The sequence below is a fragment of the Pleurodeles waltl genome, chromosome 6 (assembly GCF_031143425.1).
Source record: "Pleurodeles waltl isolate 20211129_DDA chromosome 6, aPleWal1.hap1.20221129, whole genome shotgun sequence".
NCBI classification, from domain to species: Eukaryota; Metazoa; Chordata; class Amphibia; order Caudata; family Salamandridae; genus Pleurodeles; species Pleurodeles waltl.
In genome coordinates this window covers 612,480,914-612,493,041 of record NC_090445.1, presented here as the reverse complement: position 1 = coordinate 612,493,041, position 12,128 = coordinate 612,480,914, and the positions used below count along the sequence as shown (strand labels likewise).

At 42.7% G+C, this 12,128-nt stretch overlaps 1 protein-coding gene across 1 annotated transcript in view; it reads left to right on the top strand.

The window, feature by feature from the left end:
* The first annotated feature begins 2,239 nt into the window (after nucleotides 1-2,239).
* Nucleotides 2,240-12,128, top strand: part of CSRP1 (cysteine and glycine rich protein 1) — an 80,105-nt gene continuing 70,216 nt past the window's right edge. The window contains exon 1 of the mRNA XM_069238905.1: nucleotides 2,240-2,379. The gene's annotated coding sequence lies outside the window, so the exon portion shown is untranslated. The remainder of the gene's footprint in view (nucleotides 2,380-12,128) is intronic.

Sequence of the window (12,128 nt, the reverse complement as noted above, 5' to 3'; positions counted from 1 at the left end):
AAAACCACCTCCGGAGGAAGATCTTTCGCATTCCTCTCAGCTAAGAGCTGGAACAACCTGCCCTTGCACCTCAGACAAAGCCCATCTCTCCACATCTTTAGGAAGAACCTCAAAACATAGCTCTTCGAATGAGGCCCAGACCCACCTTGAGACTCCAGCGCCTTGAGACCCTCACGGGTGAGTGGTTGCGCTTTATTAAAACTGATTGATTGATTGTAAAGAGAGAACTGGGGTATAAGTGTTTCTAAAAGATAATGGTCCCTTGTGCAGTACATAAGGACAAACAGTTGTACATAGAAATTCAATCAGATCTATGAATTGTATTCAATAGATATATATATATGTTTATTGCGCATAAATAACATGTGGGAGTCTCAAAACAGAAAAAAGCAAGACAAACAGACAAACAGTTAACACAACCAAAAAAGTTTGGTTAACAAAATGCAATCCCATTCATTTTCAACAAAGAAACAAACGCGTGTGTGTACAGAAAATCACTAAGGCTTATACATGTGACAAAATAAATCCCTACAGTTACGGTCACTTTATGCGAAGTACCAAAGCTCATGTACACATCAAAATATCTCCTTGAGTCTTGGTAATAAAGTCGACGACGTTTCGATCCTTGAAAGGATGAGGGGATCATCATGAGGATGAAGGGTTGAGGCTGAGAGGAGGGTAGCATTTTCAAGCCGGCAAGAGCCACGGAGGTCGCCTTTGTTCTCTAGCAATATTGATGAAAAGCAGAAGGTGGTCTAAAAAAATCCCAAACCATGGAAGTCAAAATTTCAAATAATTGGGGAAGTAGCTCCCTCTTTCAATATAAAGGCAACTTAGTAGAGGCTCATGCAGTGAACTGGGCCCGGAGAAGCGCTGGCCGGGGGGAGTAAACGATCAAAAGGCCAAGGTTGGCGCGGCAGAACGCGTCTGTCAGGTTCTCCGGTATTTAACTTACACTATTAAGCTTCCTTTAAGTTCACATTTTGTACACTCTTTACTGAAAATTGTGACTGAAGCATATTACTAAACTGTGTAAGTGATAACTCACACACACATGCGGCTAACAGTGTTAGCAAAATGTAAGAAGAATGGGAGCGAAAAGCAGCCCTGGCAAAAAAATGCTCAAAGCTACCCCACTCCTCTACGCTCCTTGCTCCCTCTGTCCATCCACTGTATGCCTTTCTCCTTCTTCTCTCGCGCTCTCTCTCTCCCCACTCCCTATCTCGCTCTCTCAGGCCTCAATTTACTCAACCTGGTAGCTCTCTTCCCTATACAACACACCCACACACAATAGTGGGCCAGCGGGGAAACCATGGATAGTTTGTTTCATGCACTAGGTGAGATGCTCAGGGAAAGTTCCCCGAGTCTCTCAGTGTGTAACTCCAGTCGTCAGGAATACATGGTTGTAGGGAAACGAACAAATCCTGGAACATCCGCGATTCAATTGTAATTGTTAATCTTGTCAGAGGTACTACAAATAAATTAATTTCTGGTTTAGACACCAGACAATTTTGTTTGTGTGTGTGCAAGAGTAGATCGGATTTCAGATTATGAAATCCAGACCTCCCGCACTTTGGTTGAGCCTGCGATAACATTAATTGTTCTGGGGCGAGATAAATCATCCGGTGACGAAGCATGCCACGAAATGTGAGTGACTGTTTTTCTTAAAATAAAAGGGACCTACTGAGAAACGCCGGAATCGTCCCATAAGAACCCCACATAGTACATAAAATAAACTATACGTGTTCTCTTTTTATCCGTGGCCTTTTTGGTGTCTTTGTGGAAGTGAAAGGGGCAGCAGCAATCCTGGGCTTTCAAAACAAGCGCCTAATGAATCCACCCCTTCTGCCCGTGACGCCCAACCCCCTTACCACCCACTAGCCAATGGAATAAATGGCCATTCCGGTCATGAGGCAAAAGATCAAGCTTATTTCCTTTGTAGGGTGTTGGCCACAATAATTAAATTAAATGGAACCAGTCCGCTACTTAAAGTATCCACAAACCGGATATAGATGTACTTGGTGTTGCTGTCAGCCATTAGATTTGAATTGCGCCAACTGATATAAGCTAGGTGCCCAAAAAATGTTTCACTCCCAAATAAAAAAATGGCTTCTACACAAAAAGCTGCCTGGCTGCTACGCACTGACGCCTTTATAAGGAAAATGCATCCTTCTGTGCGAGGTTAAGTGGTGAAGGCGGTGTCAGCCTGCTGCTGGGCTGTGTGCAAAATCCGGTCTGCTTCTGGTATTTACTGGGGCCCCTCCCAGTCTGCACACACACAAAACCAAGCCCAGCGCGCCAGCTATCAGCAGTCTGCAGGGAGAGCGAGACAGGAAGGTGACCCGCCCTTCACCGGAGAAGCACACAGCAGCCCAGCAGGTAAGTAACAACGTGCATGAGTGCCTGCGTGTGTATGTGTGCGACTGTAACCGCTCGGCCTATACCTGGGTCCCCGCTCAGCCTGAGCGGAAGAGGAAGTCATGAACCTGCAGAGTGGAGTTTGCCAGCTCCATCTACCACCATGTGTGACGTTTGAGCTGGTTCCTTGCGTTCAGCTCCCGTTGCAGTCGTGTTTAACCACTTGTCCCAAACTTCCGTCCCAAGCGTTGACACAGACTTTCATCCTTCCCGTATCAGTAACATTAGTGTTAGTATTCTTGTACTGAACGACAGTAAGGGAGCATATACTTGTGCTAACGGTAACAACTGTTCTTCTTCATCGCTCAAGTAGACCGTGACTTGTAAACTTTGACTCTTTTGTTTTTGTTTCGGGTAATACAAGCTGCGCTAAATCCGACAGCTGTTCGCACTTTTTGAACCGGGTAGCCAAGGCTCGGTTGATAACAGAGTTAAAGATGACTGATAGTAAATCTTTCCAAGCTGTTAATTGCCATCCCTATTAAACGGGAGGACGCTCTGATGAGAAGTGCGGATACAGGCACAGGTCCAGGAGCCATGACGAGCATCTCTACCCCGTCACCCAGTCGAAGTACACCCACCCTGAGGAAAAGTGCTCCTGCTGTAAAGCTGAACACTGCATAGTGTACGTTGTGAAAGGGGCAGTTGGTACAGTGGCTAAATCTCTGATCTAATCCCTTAATTCATAACTGTGTTCCTCAGTTGAGCGAAATGAATTTGACATTTTATTTGGTCTTCGCGTTGAGTGGATTTTGTGACTTTCACACCATTGACCTCTGCAGTCTTCATTTTTATTGTTTTGAAAATTTTAAACAATACAGTCACAGTCCAAAGAAAGCCAGTTGCTGCAGTTATCTGTTTTTTAAAGAAATGATTGATAAAGGGTTAAACAACAATGGTCGTTGTTGCGGAAATCCAAGCCGCACAAGAGGTCTCCGTCCAGGCGGAAAAGAAATGCGACGTCCAGCAAGAGGACCGACACCCCCCTCCACACTCCCATTGCAGGTAAAGAGCTCCTCCCACCCTCACTTTCATTGGCAGAAGAACAGCTAGCAGAGCATTTCTGGCAGGGCACACTTATGAATCCTTTGAGCCAAACAATCACGTCAGCACATTGATACCGGGTTTCCACTTAAAACAGACATGCACGGAAGTCCACACTCATAGTGCATGCTTGTCCCAAAGGGAACAGTAGACGTATTACAATCAAATATATTAAAGTACACGAAGGAGTTTGACGCCGCCACTCACCCCAACCTCTCATTTTTTCCCCGAAACAACTTGAGAATCTGTCCTTTACAACAAATGTAGAGATACACTTGAAAGCTCTTTTTTTTTTTGGGGGGGGGGACTATGCTGGGCACCATTCTGTCAATATACGGTTTCGCAGCTATCTAACAGTCTTGTGCTCTAGTGGGGTTTTCAGCCCATATGTACCTTACCCTGAGAAACCCCAAGGAGGCACTGCTTTCTCTGTACAAGCAGCCAAGCTCCGGAACTGGTACCAGCCAGCTTTCGAAGCACCCACCAGCAAACACATTTCAGAAAAAAGGTTGAAAACATGGCTGTTTCCAATATAACTAACATGTCCCACATCCTTGCACTAGAACCCAGAAAGACAATCAAGCCTTCAAGTTCAATCTTACGCTTAACACTGACAGGGAAACAACGGACCAGCAAACTGCTTTCTAACTAAACTTAAAAGGGCTGGCCTTTGGTTTGGCTGGAGATTATGAGGTTAATTCAATTCACATTCAAGGTCAATTCATAGATAACATTTCTGGCCCACACTAATACTAATAACATAACATTCAGAAGTCCACAGCCAACTATAACTACCCCTCTTAAACTCATATATGACAAATCTGCTACGCGACTTGTCCATCCAATGACCTATACCACAAATACACCAGCAATTACCAAATGAGTAGGCACAGAAAACTGAAGGGAACTGCTACATACTGCTTATCGATCGTAGGACTTTACTTGAGTCCACCATTGCATATCCTAAATAACTTTACACCATAAGTACTACTTTACTTTTCACAATGACCTTCCAGTTTGGAATGATAGTAAAAAAATTCGATCACAGCAGATCTCCAATTTTTTTCTCTCTCCAACCACGCCAGCTCAGAACCAAAACTATACACAAAAGTTCAGATTGGACCACCCAGTGCACTAACAAGCTAAGTAGACCATGATCATTAGAAATACCATTCAGGGGCCTGCAGAACTACTCAGAGCTACTGAAAACCACAACTGCGTGTCTCTCACATTTCAACATCCAGCACTCTAGAACACTATAACCTCATCTCATTGGTCATCTCACAACACATGGAAACACTTCCCAAATAACATCACAAGAAAGACAACATTCTAACCACACACCCTACATGAAGTAAGTTGTTGCCCATGTAGGAAATAGCTCCAGTGCTCCACATAGAGGTAGTAAGTGCTATATAAATGCTGCAATAAAATACAGTGTTAAAAATTAAACTAAAAGTCCAAGAATTCATGCAAGTGTCACACTTCTACCAGCCCCATTTTTGCGAAGTGCCATTTGAATGACCCTGCAGCACTGATCTTGGAAACCATGTGCTCTGTGTCTCATTTACACATTTAAAGTGCCCATAGGTGATTCATTTCGAAGTGCACTATACAGTAATATCGATGCACAATGAGAGTACTCCATTTTGTGTTATGTTCTATTCAGAAGTTACTTTTGACTTTAATGTAAGTGTCTGTTGATTCAAACATGCATACCCTCTATTACTGTCCAGGAACAGCAATTAACATACCATACTTATAATTTTATCGTAAAAAACTGCTACCCTTTTCTCCAATTGTCATGCAACACCTGTGTGTTAATACAAATATTACGTCAATTGATGGAGTCACAGTCTGTGTCACTTCAGTCTGTGAGTAGATTGATTACCTAAGGAACGAGAAACAACACGGCCTGTCCAGGTCACATAGGCTTTCAGTTTGGGCCTGTGAATCAACACAGCCTCATTCTACATAGAACACGTTTGTTTAAACACTAGCCCGACTAAAAAAATTATAGCTCCAATATCCTCCACCAGAATATTCAACTTTATTGGTATAGGAAGACAGAGTGTATTAAATGCTATCCACTTTAGGGCATCCTACATACAGCAGCCAGCCTCAAAAAAGGCCTAAACAAATATAGCCACTCATCTCCACCCTAATGGAAGTCCTTTAGTTTCCATTACCAGCCCGCACCATCTTTAGAAACAGATGAATCCTCTACAAAGCCTTCATGGTTGGCAACCCTACCTCCTTGGCTGAAAAGCTCAGCATCTCTGGTGGCTCTTGACACACCTGCAGCCAGGACACCATCAACCAAGAGTGAAAGAAGTGCAAAAAAAAAAAAAAAAAACACCAAGACAGGTATTCTACCTCACTATGTACCCAGGATCTACAGCGACATCACTATATCCATCAGGTCTGCTGCAACCCTGCTTCATTTTAGGAAAGAGCAAACATCAAACTTATTTAAGGAACACTACATCGTGATGGAGTAACAGTGTTCCTATCCTTTCAGAGCCTAGCAACCCCCCAATCACTCGTTGACTCTATCCTTTGTTTTTGACCGTGCACAGTTCTCTGCTATCTTTCAGCTGCATTTGCATTGCATGAATGCCACATATGTATATGCTGTTGACAGCTAATGGGATATGCAATTTATGAGTTTGCATTTCAGTTTGGCATTTGGCCTTCCATTCTTCTGATGTGGGTAAACTGAGTGCCATTACATCGGATAATTAACACATATAAGTTACAACACTTAAAAGACGCAAATCTGTGCTAAGAGGTTTACATTAAATACGTATTGCTATTACATTGTAGTAATACAGATAGTAATAGTATTATTGCTGTTGTTAGTATTACTACCATCTGGATAGAGCCTAAGGCTGAGTGGCCAGGGTCGTAGTCTGGGGTGCTAGGGTCTCTAGAGCGACCATGATGTGGAATGTGTTAGAGCTGACCTCAGTAGGGATTAGTCAGGCCGAGCAGTTCAGATGATGACATTCCATTGGACCAGTCAGATGACATCATTAGCACGCAAACACAGTAAGGGGATCATTTGCATTCTGTTTCTGGAATCAGGGCAGCTGAAGCAGAAAGCGAAGGCGAGGAGTCACATGATGAATAAACAAGATGACTTTAACAAGGTTAGATATTTTCCAAGTGAAGAACGTGCCAGACATTGAAACTAGCAGTTCCACTGAAAGAGAAGTCTGCAAAAGATCTCAGTGGCTTGGCCAGGCTGATATATTGAAATGAACCTTGTCTTTCTGCATTTCTGTAGCATTCTTTGTGGGCTTTATAAGCTCCCCCTGGTTTCCTTTTTCCTCTCTAGTCGCCCCCCTTTCTTCCCTGAAAGCTCTGGCCTCAATTGAATTTAGAAAAGCTCCAGCCTTCCCTTTAAAATTAAAAATTAAAATGTTTATATTTGTTTATGAATCAACATATTTAATCATTTGTGCATTTGTTTGATGAATACTTGTTTCTGTATTTTTTGGTGTATTGTTTTGTGGTTCATTTCATGGAAAATGATAAGGCGGGGATCCCCGGCTTGCAGCAACGACTCAGTGGGGGGTCCTCAGATTACAATGGTTATTCAGTGGGGGTCCCTAGGTTCCATTAATGATTACGTGGGGGTGCACAGAAGTCAAAAGGTTAAGAACCACTGTCCAAGGTTATAGGACGTTGGACCACTTATTATACCTTGCAAAATAATTACATTACAAGAAAACATCAAATAATTAATAAATCAAACAAGCAAGAAAAATTACCTGCTGAGAAATAGTGTGACATCTTTAGAGCTACATAACATTTACACATGCTCTGATGATGTTGTACTGTCTCATGTGCATGTTGCACAGGGGTGGGAGAGACTGATCCTAGGGAAGAGCAGCCACAAAAGCATTGTATAAACTCACAGTGACTCAAGCAAAAATGCACAGGGGCAGTGGAAACTGACGCTTTCACAGGGTAAAAATAACATTTGGATGGAAACCTAATCCTCAAATATGGCAGACATGCTGGGTTTGCTAAATTAACACTGGGGCTAAAGATTAGTACGTTGGGAAAAGGAAAAACAAAAATACAAACAGAGCTGTTGATGCTTATAAGAACAGAACCCCTTTTCAGGGCTCAACCACCAGGGAAACCGCCAACCCAGCAGTGGACGCTAAAACTGACAACCACACCAAGTGATTATGTAGATAAGGGAGTATTAGACTATATAAAACATGTAATATAGCTTTTTGGCGAACAATCCCCCTTCTGAAGAATTAAAACATCTGTAAACTGCTGATGTAAAGAAACATACTCCTATGGAGGTCCATGCTGCCACCATGTGCTTATTTGGCAAATTTAACATTGCATGTCCAAAATTGTCTGAAAACTCACATCCAGCTCCTGAGCAGAACCTTCTGGCAACAGAACTGATTGCAATAAAAGCTGTATTTCTATTTCAAGTGGAACACTATTCTAAAACTTCAGATTCCCTGTGATGGATTGTGTCAGATTGTTTTTCATTTTGAATATTATGTCAGAGCTGGGTAGAGGGAGCCGGCCTCCAGAAGAGTCCGATTTTGTCACAATAATTTTGTGCTTCAGAGTCCTGAGTGGATGACTTAAAACCGGATGGCCTACTTTCTAATCTGCAGACATATATAATGATGGAGCTCCACAATAGACATAGGGCCTGATTTGGATATTGGTGGACGAGTTTCCCCATCAGTACGGTGACAGATATCACGCCCGCCAATATCTAAATCCAATAGAATATAATTGGATGTAGGTACTGGTGAACTCTAAGAATCACAGACCTTTGTGAATGCATTAGCCAGGCCAAACAACAAGGCACAGGTATGAAATATGTACATGGCTACATACATCATATAATCTGTTTGCATAAGAAAGTAACGTCAGGTGATAAAATTACACCAAGATGAGCCTCTGCTATATATCCAGACCACGTACTGTCTCACCATTGCAATGCAGCGAAAGTCTGAGACAAAAGGAATGTATATAGTCACGTTTATTCGACCAGCATATTCACTGAAAGATGGGAATGAAGAAAGGGTGGAGGAAGAGTCTAGTTAAGTCTCAGAAAGCCTTTTCTCCATGTATTTCTATTTAGTGTTTGGTCACCCAATGTGCACTAACTTGCTCATAAATCAGCCCTCGCACTTGTTGATCCATCTTTCGTCTGTCCTGTTTCAACAGCAAACAAGACACACAAATCATCCTCAAGTTCATGAACCTCAGTGTCTGTGGCATTCAGCGTGGAACGTTGCTTGGTCACTGTGAAACGCTGGATGGCTGTCAAACTTCTGAAACTCCACCTCAGACAAAACAGAAAAACTCAGATGTGGAAGATGCACGCTAGACCCAGAAGTCCCCGATTGGCCTGCAGACGTAGCACCCCCTCAATAAACAGAACAAAATTCCATGAAATCATCATAGATCTAGACCTTACTATGGAACCTCAATCAGGTGATGTAGTGAAATCATGAACCAATTTCCACAGAATCCTATAATGGATATGGCCATATCTAGGCTTTCACCACAGAATGTCTAAGCTTCCTGGTCTATTAGCAGCATGCCATCGTTTTTATGGTCGTCTGTCTTTTTACTGTAAGGAACCTACCATATTCCATTTAGATCGACCCTATCACAGAAGAAGACTCCTGAACTCTTTTGCCATGCCTCCATGTGAGAGTTACTACTAATGTGGTTCTCCTTCACTGGGCGTCGTGCGTATCCAGCAGGGGGCCACGTGGGCACAGCTTGCTCCCACTGGAGGATTCCTAACAGACTTTAAGAGAAGGTGATGGGCTTTGTAGAGCACTCTGGGAGAGCAGACTAGGCTATCAGCGGAGTCACAACTGAACTTGATGCCCCACGTTGAATACATTTTGATATGATTGCACCCTTCATTAATGCCATACACGAGCTAAAATGTACAGAATGCTGCCCAGAGGACACAACATTACATTAATTAGTCTGGTACTTAAGCAGTAGCACGAGCATTTAAATCCTTTTTTTCGTTCTCCATCAATATTGTAACACAAGTGTCCCAGTGTCAGGCCTTTGGGGTACACAGTGTGAATGGTAATGTGGTGCAGGACCACTGCAGTGTTGTGCGGCTGTAGGTAAAGTTGCCCTCGCGCCTACTCACTTCCCTTGCAATAAGGCCACTTTTGCTTCAGCGGCAATCTGGTGCCTTCTGCAAGTGGTGCCGCCTATACCCTTGTGGTATTGTCTAGCAGTAGAAATGGCCGCGCAGAGATTTGCCTCAGGTCACCTCAATTGCTAATATTCTGCTTCTCAGAAGGCGCCCTCTGTGCGGGGTCAAGACAGCTTGCCACAGAGCTGTTGTTGTCAGATTCCAGAACCTTACAGGAGCTGACTGCAGGACTATAAGTTTGGTTGTGTGATTAGTGCTTGCGTCACTCGAATGCAGCTTCATTGCTATGAGGGTTCGGTTTTAAAAATGAAGATCCAGGAAGGAAGCATTTTGTTCATTTTGAGAGTGTAGCATGTAAGTATGGCACTCAAGTGGCCTCACAGAGCTGCTAGATCACGGACATGTTAGCGGGAGGTTGGGAAGACACTGCGGTCTACGATGCAACGGGACTGAGAAAAGCATTACAAGTTTGGGGACACAGAAGTCGACGAAGTATGGAGTAGCGTAACCTAAACAGGCATAAGACAACATAACAGCAGAACTGACTATCATAACGTTGCCTTGTCAGACAACCAGGGTATTCCATCTGCCTCATCCTCGCACCACTATCAACTACTTCCGAAGAGTGTCTAAGTGCCAGATTGGCAAATCCCCTTTGTGAAGAATCCATAAAAGCAATAAAATCTATCCACGCATACAGAGGTACCTTATCATAAAAGTTTTAGAAATATGATGACTACCCAGCTACATACTGGGTCATATTGAATAATCGATCTCTTTTGGACTTAAAACAAGTTCAAATTTTTTTAGCTTCTGGCTGCAGCAGCAATAGCTGTCTGTTGCGAGCGCTCATATGACAAAAACAGGGCCAAAGCATTACATGTATGATTACCATGTTCAGTTAACTTACATTATGGGTTCGGTGATGTGGAAAATTGTTCCATACTGTGCACACCAGTGGTGCAGATCTCAGCTGCAGAAGTAGTTCTTACAGCGGCTTCACACCAGAGGCCTGAAGCCTTGCAAGAAGCACTTCACCAGTTCTCTCTCCCTGGATGCAGCTGTCCCTGAGAAACTCCCACAGACCTCTTCACACAGTAAATACCAGCTGTATTGGCTTTGCCAGTGTTTGGTTGAATTGTGTAGTGAACTTCTGAGCGCTCTACAAAGGGCTCTCAAAGATCTGTGGATTGAAGGATACAGTGGTGTTGGAACAATTTTAACACTGAAGGTGACAGGTGTCATGAATGAGGCACACCCATTCCAAAGCAGCGTGATAAGGGCGTAGTATTTAGCCGGTGTTGATTTAGGAACACGCTGTCACAAATATATTACTAAAGTGTGGTCTTGTAGCACCCTCTTGTTTACAGACAGGAAAATTTCCACTGAAATGACCTTCAAATTATTCGCAAAGACATACAGTTTTATTGATAGAACTATATAGCAAAGAACCAATATTGTGTGGAAATTGCGTTTCAGCAACATTTGTCATTTGCGCATCACCAAGTAAAATGTGTTTCCATCACAATTCAGAATTAGGGAAAAAAGTGCTTAATTTGTGGTTTCCTAACTTTTTATTTATTTTGAAATACTTGAGCAATTCATTTATAGGCATTTACATTTTGTTGTGTGTTCAAAGAAAACTACATCCTACAGACTTTCCTTTTACCCCATCAAGATTGTCACAATGTTTGCTTTACAAAATCCTCACACTTTGATGTAAGGAAAAGAAAAGTAAACACTACTTTCCAAGTTAAAAGTATAAGCAACGATTTGTCAGAAGATTAGACTGGCATTTGACCTTTGTGTTTGAATGCACAGCAAATGTGATAAGATAAAAACAACATCTATAGTCCTCTTTAGTGCTCCGTTACCATCGGAACTCCAGCATGGTAATTTTGGGCACGACGCAGCACCTCCTGCTTCCATACTTCCAGCACCTATCAAAGGATCCTCTTGTCGAGGCGCACTGCAGCTCCATTTCTACCATATTAGTAGACAGTTTGACTCTGTGCAGAGAGATGGGAGTTATCTCATTTTTCCATGTAGGACATTAGCCTTCAGTAACCTACAGCTGTTCCACTAGTCACTGGTGTGTGGGCTCAACTGAATTATACAAAATGCAGAATTGCTCTCAAAACCCTGCTGTACTTAACTTGTCATTGTCTTCTATTTGCCCAACACAGGGCCCCAGCGACCATGGCCGTTTTTATTTTACCACATTGTTCATTTTAGGTGCAACCAGTGTTACTTAGAGGTACAAGTCATTCAATTAATCTTTTCTCATTTTAACTCCCTAGGGAGTCTTTGCTCTTCTCTACAGTAAAACAGTTAAACAGAATTATACAACACTTAACATGAAAGTAGAACTGTGCTGAGTTTGGTGTAAATACATTTAGTACTTTTTGAGAATCTAGCACTACAAAAGTGTGTCAGGTGGGCAAGATAGATTTGCAACCTATAGGGATATATGAACCTTTAATCT